The following is a 12899-nucleotide window of genomic DNA, read 5'->3' as shown; positions in this document are numbered from 1 at the left end:
TTAGTAATTTTTTCTTCATAAATACTTCATAAATTTTGGCCAAAATTTATACTACTACATATCTTTGGTAAAAATAAGTACAAATTGGTGGATATTATTTGGTCTTTGTGAAAGTTATAGAGTCCACAAGCTATGGTGCCAATATCTGAAAATTGATCACACCTGAAGTACTGACGGCCTATTTGAATTCTTGAGACCCTAACATGCCAGAAAAGTACAAATACCCCCCAAATGACCCCTTTTTGGAAAGAAGACATTCCAAGGTATTTAGTAAGAGGCATGATGAGTTTTTTGAAGTTGTCATTTTTTCCCACAATTCTTTGCAAAATCAAGATTTTTTCTTCTTTTTTTTTTTTTTTTCACAAAATTGTCATATTATCAGTTTATTTCTCACACAGCATATGCATACCACAAATTACGCCCCCAAACACATTCTGCTATTACTCCCGAGTATGGCGATACCACATGTGTGAGACTTTTACACAGTGTGGCCACATACAGAGGCCCAACATGCAGGGAGCGCCATCAGGCGTTCTGGAGCACCCAGGACAATTCTGACATTTCTCTCCTACATGTAAAAATCATCATTTGTTTGCTAGAAAATTACATATAATCCCAAAACATTATATATGTTTTTTTAGCAAACACCCTGGAGAATACAATGGTGGTTGTTGCAACTTTTTATCTCGCGCGGTATTTGCGCAGCAATTTTTCGAATGCTTTTTTTTGGAAAAAAAAACTGTTTTGTGCTTAAAAAAAAAAACACAGTAAAGTTAGCCCAATTTTTGCATAATGTGAAAGATGAAGTTACACCGAGTAAATCGATACCTAACATGTCACTCTTCAAAATTGCACAGGCTCGTAGAATGGCGCCAAACGTCGCTATTTAAAAATCCCCATAGGCGACAATTTAATTTTTTTTTACTGGTTATATGTTTTGAGTTACAGAGGAGGTCTAGGGCTAGAATTATTGCTCTCGCTCTAACGTTCGCAGCGATACCTCACATGTGTGGTTTGAGCACCGTTTTCATATGTGGGCGGGACTTATGTATGCGTTCGCATCTGCATGCGAGCACATGGGGACAGGGGCGCTTTAAAAAAATAAATAAAAATGTATTGTTCATTTTACTTTATTTATTTTAGTTTGACATTTTTTCCCCAAAAATAAATTTTTTGATCACTTTTATTCCTATTACAAGGAATGTAAACATCCCTTGTAATAGGAATATGGCATGACAGGTCCTCTTTACAGTGAGATATGGGGTCAATAAGACCCCGCATCTCACCTCTAAGCTGGGAAGCCTGGAAAAAAAAAAAAAGATTCTGGATTTGATCGTATTGGCGAGTCGGTAGAAGCACCGGAGGGCAGCGGGAGGGGGGGGGTGTCTATGGCTGGGTATTGCAGGGTATCCCCGACTATGGCTGGGTATGGCTGGGTATCTCAGAGTATGGCGTTGCAGAGTATTGCGTTGCAGAGCATTGCAGGATATTGGAGGGTGTTGCAGAGCATTGCAGTGTTGCATGGTATTGGCGGGTGTTGCAGAGCATTGCAGAGTGTTGCAGGGTATTGGTGGGTGTTGCAGAGCATTGCAGAGTGTTGCAGGGTATTGGTGGGTGTTGCAGAGCATTGCAGAGTGTTGCAGAGCATTGCAGAGTGTTGCAGGGTATTGGCGGGTGTTGCAGAGCATTGCAGAGTGTTGGCGGGTGTTGCAGAGTGTTGCAGGGTATTGCAGAGTGTTGCAGGGTATTGCAGAGTATTGCAGGGTATTGCAGAGTGTTGCAGGGTATTGCAGAGCATTGCAGGGTATTGCAGAGTGTTGCAGGGTATTGCAGAGTGTTTCAGGGTATTGCAGGGTATTGCAGAGTATTGCAGAGTGTTGCAGGGTATTGCAGAGTGTTGCAGGGTATTGCAGAGTATTGCAGGGTATTGCAGAGTATTGCAGAGTGTTGCATGGTATTGCAGAGTAATGCAGAGTAATGGCAGGGTATTGCAGAGTAATGCAGAGTATTTGCAGGGAATTGAGGGGTTAATTTTTCGGTGAGCAGCGATGTGGGCACTGCAGATGCAGCCCACATCGCTGCTGACACCGATCTCTTCCCCCTCCGCTGTTCCGATCGGTACAGGGAGGGGGAGGGAGGAACCGGCGTCATAACATGACGCCGGTTTGTTTACAAGTGATCACTCCGTCATTTGACGGAGCGATCACGTGGTAAACGGCCGCTATGAGCGGCCGTTTACCGTGATCCGTGATGCGCCGGGTCCTGTGGACCCGGCGGTCACGGATGCTCTCGAGTGCGTGCCCCAGGGGGCGCGCGAGAGCGGAATTCTGGGAGGACGTCATATGACGGCCTCCCAGAGATAAGAAACCGCCCTGTAGCCGTCATTTGGCTATAGGGCGGTTGTTAAGTGGTTAAACATGCTTGATCTACAGTGGTAAAAATGTGATCCCCTTAGATTTTGTAAGTAAGTAAGACTGGCTACAGTATGTGCTCATGTGCTACGCAGATTAGTCCTGTCAATTTAAGAACGTGCTAACTCGTTATGTGTAAAAGAAACACCAGTCCACAGAATCTCTTTCCTCCATTCAAACTACACCATCATGGGCAAGACCAAAGAGCTGTCAAAGGATGTCACGGACAGGATTGTAGACCTGCACAAGGCTGGAATGGGATACAAGACCATCAGCAAGAAGCTTGGTGAGAAGGAGAAAACTGTTGGAGCGATTATTCGCAAATGGAAAAAATGATCATGAGAAAAGTGAGGCATCAGCCCAGAGCTACACAAGAAGAGCTTGTGAATGATCTCAAGGCAATTGGGACCACAGTCACCAAACAAACCATTGGTAACGCAATACGCCGCCACGGATTGAAATCCTGCAGCGTCCGCAAGGTCCCCAAGAAGGCACATGCACAGGCCCATCTGAAGCTTGTTAATAAGCATCTAAATGATTTAGAAAAGGATTGGAAGAAAGTGCTGTGGTCAGATGAAAACAAAACTTGCTGTTTGGAGGAAGAAAAATGACGACTATAACCCTTAGGCCGCGTACACACGGGCGGACTGTTGGCTCAACTTTGTCCGCTGAACAGTGTTTCAGCGGACAGTCCACTCGTGTGTGGGGCTGCAGCGGACAGTTTCAGCGGACAGTTTGACGAACAAAGTTTTTCGGAAATTCCGAAAAACTGTCCGCTGAAACTTTGTTTGAGCGAACAGTCCGCCCGTGTGTAGGCCACTTTCGAAATGAGCAAACTGTTCCCGCTCGGAGGAAAGTCTGCTCATTTCGAGCGCGTCTCCAGGTAGGCGGGGCCTGCGAAGGAGACGTCGCGGGCCCCGCCGCCTGGTATGGACTTAAAGGGGAACCCCAACGCCGAAAAAAATCGGCGTGGGGGTCCCCCCAAAGTCCACAACAGACCCTTGTCCGAGCACGCTACCCGGCCGGCCAGGAAAGGGGGGCGAGCGAGCGCGCCCCCCCTCCTGAGCCGTACCAGGCCGCGTGCCCTCAACATGGGGGGTGCCTTGGGGAAGGGGGGGCCGCGCGGCCCCCCCACCCCAAAGCACCTTGTCCCCATGTTGATGAGGACAAGGGCCTCTTCCCGACAACCCTGGCCGTTGGTTGTCGGGGTCTGCGGGCGGGGGGCTTATCAGAATCCGGGAGCCCCCTTTAATAAGGGGGCCCCCGGATACCGGCCCCCCCACCCTATGTGAATGAGTATGGGGTACAATGTACCCCTACCCATTCACCTGTAAAATAAAAGTACCCAAAAAAAAAAAACACAACACACGAGATAAAATATTTTATTGCACAGCTCCGGGGGCCTTCCGTCTTCGGGGGTCTTCTCGCCGGACTCCTCCGCTATCTTCGTGTAGCTCTTTTGCTAGCGGAGGAGTCCGGCTTTCTTCCTCCCCGCCGCCGGCCTCTTCTCCCGACTTCGGGGGTCTTGTCCCCCTCTTCGGTTCTTCTGCCGGGCCACCGCGCCTTCTTATAGCTCTTTTGCAGGCGGTGGCCCGGTCTTCTGTCGCCGCCTTCCGTTCTTCTGTCGCCGCCTTCGGTTCTTCTGCCGGGCCACCGCGCCTTCTTATAGCTCTTTTGCAGGCGGTGGCCCGGTCTTCTGTCGCCGCTGTCGCCGCCGCCTTCCGTTCTTGTTCTTCTTCTTGTTCTTCTTCTTCTTCTCTAGGAGATGTGGACACGTCGCTCTCTCCGGCCGGAATGCCAGAGCCGCGCTGAGCGGCCACTTATATGGTGACAATGGGGCGGTGTCACATGGTATATGTCACATGGGTTGGTCACATGGTGACCCCGCCCCCTTATGATGTCATAGTCCCCATGTGACATCAACCCATGTGACCAACCCATGTGACATATACCATGTGACACCGCCCCATTGTCACTATATAAGTGGCCGCTCAGTGCGGCTCTGGCATTCCGGCCGGAGAGAGCGACGTGTCAACATCTCCTGGAGAAGAAGAACAAGAAGAAGAACAAGAACGGAAGGCGGCGGCGACAGCGGCGACAGAAGACCGGGCCACCGCCTGCAAAAGAGCTATAAGAAGGCGTGGTGGCCCGGCAGAAGAACCGAAGGCGGCGACAGAAGAACGGAAGGCGGCGACAGAAGACCGGGCCACCGCCTGCAAAAGAGCTATAAGAAGGCGCGGTGGCCCGGCAGAAGAACCGAAGAGGGGGACAAGACCCCCGAAGACGGAAGACCCCCGGAGCTGTGCAATAAAATATTTTATCTCGTGTGTTGTGTTTTTTTTTGGGGTACTTTTATTTTACAGGTGAATGGGTAGGGGTACATTGTACCCCATACTCATTCACATAGGGTGGGGGGCCGGTATCCGGGGGCCCCCTTATTAAAGGGGGCTCCCGGATTCCGATAAGCCCCCCGCCCGCAGACCCCGACAACCAACGGCCAGGGTTGTCGGGAAGAGGCCCTTGTCCTCATCAACATGGGGACAAGGTGCTTTGGGGTGGGGGGGCCGCGCGGCCCCCCCCTTCCCCAAGGCACCCCCCATGTTGAGGGCACGCGGCCTGGTACGGCTCGGGAGGGGGGGCGCGCTCGCTCGCCCCCCTTTCTTGGCCGGCCGGGTAGCGTGCTCGGACAAGGGTCTGTTGTGGACTTTGGGGGGACCCCCACGCCGATTTTTTTCGGCGTTGGGGTTCCCCTTTAAGTCCATTCCAGGCGGCGGAGCCCGCGACGTCTCCGTCGCGGGCCCCGCCTACCTTGACACGCGCTCGAAATGAGCGGACTGTTGCCTCGTGTGTGGGCGAGTCCGCTCATTTCAAAAGTTGCGCGGACTTAGTACGACGAACAAAGTTTGCCGTATTTGTCCGCTCAAAAAGTGCCGTGTGTGGGCGTGTTCGTTCATTCAAAAGTTTGAGCGGACTGTTTGGCGAACTTAGTTTCGGCAAACAGTCCCCGCGTGTGTACGCCGCCTAAGAACACCATCCCTACAGTTTAACACGGAGGTGGAAACATTATGCTTTGGGGCTGTTTTTCTGCTAAAGGTACAGGCTGACTTTGCCTCATTGAGAGGCCAATCGACAGGGCCGTGTATTGTAAAATCTTGGATGGAATCTTCTTCCTTCAGCAGTCATAACACTGAAGATGGGTCGTGGATGGGTCTTCCAGCATGACAATGACCCAAAACATACCCATGGCAATAAAGGAGTGGCTCAAGAAAAAGCACATTAAGGTCATGGAGTCTCCAGACCTTAATCCTATAGAACATTTATGGAGGGAGCTGAGTAGCCAAATGACAGCCAAGAAACTTTAAGGATTTAGAGAAGATCTGTAAAGAAGAGTGGACCAAAATCCCTGCTGAGATGTGTGCAAACCTGGTAACCAACTACAAGAAATATCTTATCTCTATAGGTATAACTAGAACTTTTATGGCCCGGTGCAAGAATCCATGAGCCCCCCCCCCGACCCTAGCAGGGGCCCTTTCCTCCGAGTCCGGGGTCCTCAATCTCCCTCTATGCATCCTCATCTGCACAGAATAAATAGACAGGTATAGCTCTTTACAGAGCTTCCCATTCATTCACAAACTGAAGCATAGTAAACACAGTTACTATGCTTCCATTATGAATGGACAAAGTGAGTGCGGTATCAATCTCTCACTGTGCCCATTCAGAAAAGAAAGGGGCAGGAGCGAGGGCACTGTGAAAGGAGGGGGGAAGTGTAACAAGAAGGGGGTAGTATTATGGAGGGTAGTGTGACAGGAGGGTGGCAGTATTACAGGGGTGGTAATGTGATGGGGAAGCAGTATGATGGGGGAGGGTATTGTGACAGATGAGGGAGCACTCTGAAAGGAGGGGACAGTGTAACAAGAGGGGAGCAGTATGACGGAGGGTAGTGTGACAGGAGGGGGCAGTATGACGAGGGGGCAGAATGATGGAGGGGCAGTGGGAAGGGGGGTCAGTATGATGCAGGCAGTATGAAATGAGGGGGGCAGTGTGACAGGTGGGAGGGCAGTGTGACAGGTGGGGGGCAGTGTGACAGGTAGTAGGCCAGTGTGGCATGTGGGGGGGCATAGTGACAGGTGGGGGGACAGTGTGACAGGTGATGGGGGGCAGTGTGACAGGTGGGAGGGCAGTGTGATGTGGGGGGCAGAATGACAGGTGGGGGGACAGTGTGACAGGTGGGAGAGCAGTGTGACAGGTGGGGGGACAGTGTGATGTGGGGGGCAGAATGACAGGTGGGGGGACAGTGTGACAGGTGGGAAAGCAGTGTGACAGGTGGGAAAGCAGTGTGACAAGTGGAGGGATGTGTGACAGGTGGGAGGGCAGTGTGATAGGTGGGAGAGCAGTGTGACAGGTGGGGGGCATGTGACAGGTGGGGGGGCAGTGTGACAGGTGGGAGGGCAGTGTGATGTGGGGGGCAGAATGACAGGTGGGGGGACAGTGTGACAGGTGGGAGAGCAGTGTGACAGGTGGGGGGACAGTGTGATGTGGGGGGCAGAATGACAGGTGGGGGGACAGTGTGACAGGTGGGAGAGCAGTGTGACAGGTGGGGGGACAGTGTGATGTGGGGGGCAGAATGACAGGTGGGGGGACAGTGTGACAGGTGGGAAGGCAGTGTGACAAGTGGAGGGATGTGTGACAGGTGGGAGGGCAGTGTGATAGGTGGGAGAGCAGTGTGACAGGTGGGGGCATGTGACAGGTGGGGGGCATGTGACAGGTGGGGGGCAGTGTGACAGGTGGGGAGGCAGTGTGAAAGGTAGTGGGGCAGTGTGACAGGTGGGGGGCAGTGTGACAGGTGGGAGAGCAGTGTGACAGGTGGGGGGCAGTGTGACAGGTGAGAGGGCAGTGCGACAGGTGGGAGGGCAGTGCGACAGGTGGGAGGGCAGTGTGGCGGGTGGGAGGGCAGTGTGATAGGTGGGGGGGCAGTGTGAAAGGTAGGAGGCAATGTGACAAGTGGGGGGGGGGGCAGTGTGACAGGTGAGGGGGCAGAGTCACCGGTGGGAGAGCAGTGTGACAGGTTTTTTGCATTGATACATGTCCCCTGGGGCAGGACCCCGATCCCCAAACACTTTTTATGACAATAACTTGCATATTAACCTTTAAAATTAGTACTTTTGATTTCTCCCATAGACATTTAAAGGGTGTTCCACGGCTTTTCGAATTTTCTGCGAACACCCCAAATTGTTCGCTATTCGGCAAACAGCCAATGTTCGACCCGAACATAAAGCCCATCCCTAATTGAGAGGGTAAATCGGGAATAGATAGCAGTAAAAAACTGACAGGTGTTCTAATCCCTCTCCACTCTATCCAAAACTAAGAAAAAAGTTTTCTTTAGCTACACTTACATTTTTATGTATTTGCGTTTTAATTCAATTAAATTACTTTTATAAGGTCTTGAACCCTGCACCCTGTATATATTTGCGTCCTGAACCCTGTATATACTGCATCCTGAACCCCGTATATAATGCGTCCTGAACCCCGCACTCTGTATATACTCTGCCCCGATCCCTGCACTCTGTATGTAACAAACTCCTGAATTCTGCACTTGTTTTGTAGCGCACTCCTGACCTCTGCACACTTTAAGACCCTTCCACTGCAATTTAGCCAAACCCACTATTTAATGTGGAATGTTCAGGAAGAAAAGGGGGGGGGGGGGGTGCATAGAAAAAAGCCCTGCCTGGGATGCAGCCAGCCAGTGCGGGAACTCAACGGGGGTATCGTAGAACCCTGTGATGATTCTTGTCAGCTGCACCTGCCTGTGCTGTGTGCTCTCTGCCTTCTCCCCTGTGGCAACTGACCCCCTCCTCTGCCAGTGTCATTAGTACAGTGACAGTGTATAGTATTATCACTGTATTAGTGTCACTAGTGATGTCAGTGTTAGTCCGTTAGTGTACCTCCCAGCGAGGGTCTGTTAGCACCAGATTTACCTCCACTATCACAAGCACCGCTAAGCTGTTCTAGTTTAGCTTGAAGAAAAGGTGGCAACCCTAGTACACCCCTAAGTGAAAATGTCCAAATTGGGCCCAATTAGCCATTTTCCCTCCCCGGTGTCATGTAACTCATTAGTGTTACAAGGTCTCAGCAGGTGTGTTACATTTGGTGTTATCGCTCTCACTCTCTCATACTGGTCACTGGAAGTTCAACATTTCACCTCATGGATAAGAACTCTCTGAGGATCTGAAAAAAAGGAATTGTTGCTCTACATAAAGATGGCCTAGGCTATAAGAAGATTGCCAAGACCCTAAAACTGAGCTGCAGCACGGAGGCCAAGACAATAGAGCGTTTTAACAGGACAGGTTCCACTCAGAACAGGCCTTGGCATGGTCAACCAAAGAAGTTGAGTGCAGGTGCTCAGCATCATATCCAGAGATTGTCTTTGGGAAACAGACGTATGAGTGCTGCCAGTATGGCTGCAGAAGTTGAAGGGGTGGGGGGTCAGCCTGTCAGTGCTCAGACCATATGCTGCACACTGCATCAAATTAGTCTGCATGGCTGTCATCCCATAAGGAGGCCTCTTCTAAAGATGATGCACAAGAAAGCCTGCTGAAGACAAGCAGACTAAGGACATGGATTACTAGATGGTGTCAAGTGTGTCTTGTCTACACTCATGGTGGTGGGAGTGTCATGGACTGGGGCTGCATGAGTGCCGCAGGCACTGGGTATCTACATGATCCCATCCCTTCGGAGAATGGGCAGCAGGGCAGTATTCCAACATGATAACGACCCCAAACACACCTCCAAGATGACCACTGCCTTGCTAAAGAGGCTGAGGGTAAAGGTGATGGACTGGCCAAACATGTCTCCTGACCTAAACCCTATTGAGCATCTGTGGGGGAATCTTCAAACGGAAGGTGGAGGAGCGCAAGGTCTCTAACATCCACCAGCTCTGTGATGTCGTCCTGGAGGAGTAGAAGAGGACTCCAGTTGCAAACTGTGAAGCTCTGGTGAACTCTATGCCCAAGAGGGTTAAGGTAGTGCTGGAAAATAATGGTGGCCACACAAAATATTGACACTTTGGGCCCAATTTGGACATTTTCACTTAGTGGTGTACTCACTTTTGTTGCCAGTGGTTTAGACATTAATGGCTGTGTGTTGAGTTATTTTGAGGGGACAGCAAATTTACACTGTTATACAAGCTGTACACTCATTACTACATTGTAGTAAAGTGTAATTTCTTCAGTGTTGTCACATGAAAATAAGATATAATAAAATATTTACAAACGTGTGAGGGGTGTACTGACCTATGAGGGATAATATATATATATATATATATATATATATATATATATATATATATATATATATATACATATATACACACACAGTAACTTCAATCAAACTCATGAAGTGGTTAAAAAGACTGAAGTTTTTTTTACCTTTGTTGCATTCTAGGTAGGTAAAGGTAAAAAATCTTCTGTGTGCTGCTCCACCAACAGCCGCCCTAATATTCAACTGAGCCCCCTCTCGATCCAGCAATGTGCATGGGACCCTCAGCTGTCCTGGGTTTCTCTATCCTCACTGACTATTGTCTCCCACTGCTGTAAATCACGAGACTGAGTCACGGCTCTATGAGTCTTATGGATGTATAGAGCGGGGATCGGGAGCGAGCATACACCAGTGCTCCCATAGCAAGCGGCTTACTAATAGGAGCACTGGTGAAGGGGGAGGAGCCAAGAGCATAGCTGAAAAACAGAAAACCAAAATAATCCCAAACACTCAAATCAATTTAAAAATACGTCAAGGCAAAACAGAGTATATACCTCTTTATTGCACCTTTAGAAAACTTTTCATAAAATTTCAGAGCTTTTGCCAAATTACATTTCTAATTTACAGATCACATACAGAGACAGATTTCCTAAATTATATATCATAATAGATGTTGGAAAAGGCCACTTATTGGTAGGCCAGTACAGTTACAAAAAAAAAAAAAAACATCAGTAAAATCCTAAATGAGTGCTGATGGAGGGTTGGATCCAAAGGTAAGTATGTTCAGATGTGATGTCCAGTTTTAGGAGGCCGCTCTCTATCGTACAGGGTCCCCAGGGCAGTCCAAACGAAATGTAAATGTTGAGAACATTTGTACTAAGTCCAGTATATATGTATTCATCTTGGAGAAAGATCTGTAGTAGATCAAAGTCAACATGTTTTGGGGACTGACAACTTCCTCGTCACCAAGGCTTAGGTGCTGGTGGAGATAGAAGAAGATACTGGACAGTAAATGCACAAAAATCAAAGAATGCGAAAAACAGTGCGGGGGCCAGTTTGATAGTGGCTGTTAGACTTGTGCCTGCACTAATTGATTCTTTGCATTCCCTGTGCAGTATCTTCTCCTATTGCCACCAGCATCCAAACCCTGATGAAGTGATAGTTGGGAGCCCCCGAAATTTGTTGGTCTTTACCTTCTAATCTTTTATCAAGATTAAAAAATCAAAAAATATAAAAGCAGCGCTAAAGATCATAAATGTGCAAAAAAAAATATACAGTAATATGCAATGTGCAAAAAATATAATATTACATCATTATTGTAATCACACATAAAATTAACAATCCCATATAAAGTACAAATTATGCCAACAATAGGTTAACTTTAAAACATGCAGGTGAGTAAGAGTAAAAACATAAATGCATACATAATAATGACACAAATCACAATTGTGCAAAACTTATGTATCAATGAAAACGAAAGTCCTATATCATATTGTACCAATAAAAGTGTCCATAAAGTGAAAAAAAGTGTCCATAAAGTGAAAAAAAGTGTCCATAAAGTGCAGCATGGGGTCTGGTTTTGATGGCGACTTCTGCAACCCCTGTAGGTCCGACCCTGGAGGAAGCAATATATCCCAGCAGACTGTCAGCTTATGCGGAAGGAAAAATATGTAATGGCTTAGCATACGTGATGTCATCCGTTCAGGCCAATTCCTGATGCGTTTAGTCATCAATGATGTCCTCTTAGGGGCAGGAAACTAAACGCGTTGGCTTGGCCTGCACAGATGACATCACTAATGCTATGATGATACTCGTGGCTTTCCTTCTGCATGAGCTGACAGTCTGCTGGGATATATTACTTCTGCTTTTATACAAGAATGTTTCAAGGTACTTCTTATACATTTTAAATAAAGAGAATGGAACATAAAACAGGCTTCACTATGCTTGCCTTTTTTCTCTATATTTGACCTGATTGGAGCTGTTATCGAGTGACCACCACCTACCTGGATGCCGGGTTATCACACTTCTATGACCATTATAATTTATGGTCCACACCATTCGGTAAGAGGCATACGTTAATGCTGCGTACACACGACCAGACTTTTCAACATCAAAAGTCTGACGGAATGATTCCAGCAGACTATTCGATCGTGTGTGGGCTGCAGCAGACTTTTGATTTGCAAAAGTCTGACAGACTTTAGAAATGGAACATGTTTCAAATTTTTCCGCCAGAACTCCGCCGGACCCAGTTCCTACCGAGAAATCCGCTCGTGTGTGTGCTAGTCCGACGGACAAAAACCGATGCGAGGGCAGCTAATGGCTACTGGCTATGAACTTCCTTATTCTAGTCCGGTCGTACGTCATCACATTCGAATCCGTCGTGATTGTGTGTGGCCAAGTCCGTTTATTCGGAAAGTGCGTCAGAACTCTGTCAGAACTCCGTCAGAACTCCGTCGAAAGTCTGTCGGACCTAAGTCTGGTCGTGTGTACGCGGCATAACTGTTGTTGTATGGTGGCGGAGTTCATCTATCAACAATTTTATTTTGCACTTTATGGACACTTTTATTGGTACAATATGATATACGACTTTCATTTTCATTGATATATCAATTCTGCACAATTGTGATTTGTATCATTATTATGTATGCGGTTATATTTAATCTTACTCACCTGCATGTTTTATAGTTAAACTATTGTTGGGATCATTTGCACCTTATATCGGACTATTGATTTATGTGTGATTTACAATAATGATCTAATATTAGATTTTTTCCAAATTACATATTATACATTTTTTTTGCACATTTATGATCTTTATATATCGTCTGGGCACTGACCCCTCTCCCATGCTTTGGGGCTGTTACGGTTCCAATAAACCTTCTATTAAACAACATTTTGGAGTGATCTTGCAACTACTGACATGACTATATATATATATATATATATATATATATATATATATATATATATATATACATACACATACACACAGTGTATCTAACATGCAATTTTTTTTAAGTGATTAAAAAAAAAAGAAAGGAAAAGGTTTATTACATTGTTCTGTTTAGGTTACATGTGATTGGAAAACACTTAGGGGCTTATTTAAAACAGAAAGCGGATTCATAATACATATAGTTATATAGTTATTCTCCATAGCATAGGGTGCATTTAAGGAACCACCAATAAATGTAAGCTGCAGTGGGAGCCAGCTGTGGTAGCTCATGGAGCTCTGTC

The sequence above is a fragment of the Lithobates pipiens genome, unplaced genomic scaffold, assembly GCF_037356315.1.
Source record: "Lithobates pipiens isolate NorthernLeopardFrog02 unplaced genomic scaffold, aLitPip1_a1.2 Scaffold_10, whole genome shotgun sequence".
NCBI lineage: Eukaryota > Metazoa > Chordata > Amphibia > Anura > Ranidae > Lithobates > Lithobates pipiens.
This window is presented reverse-complemented; position numbering follows the sequence as displayed.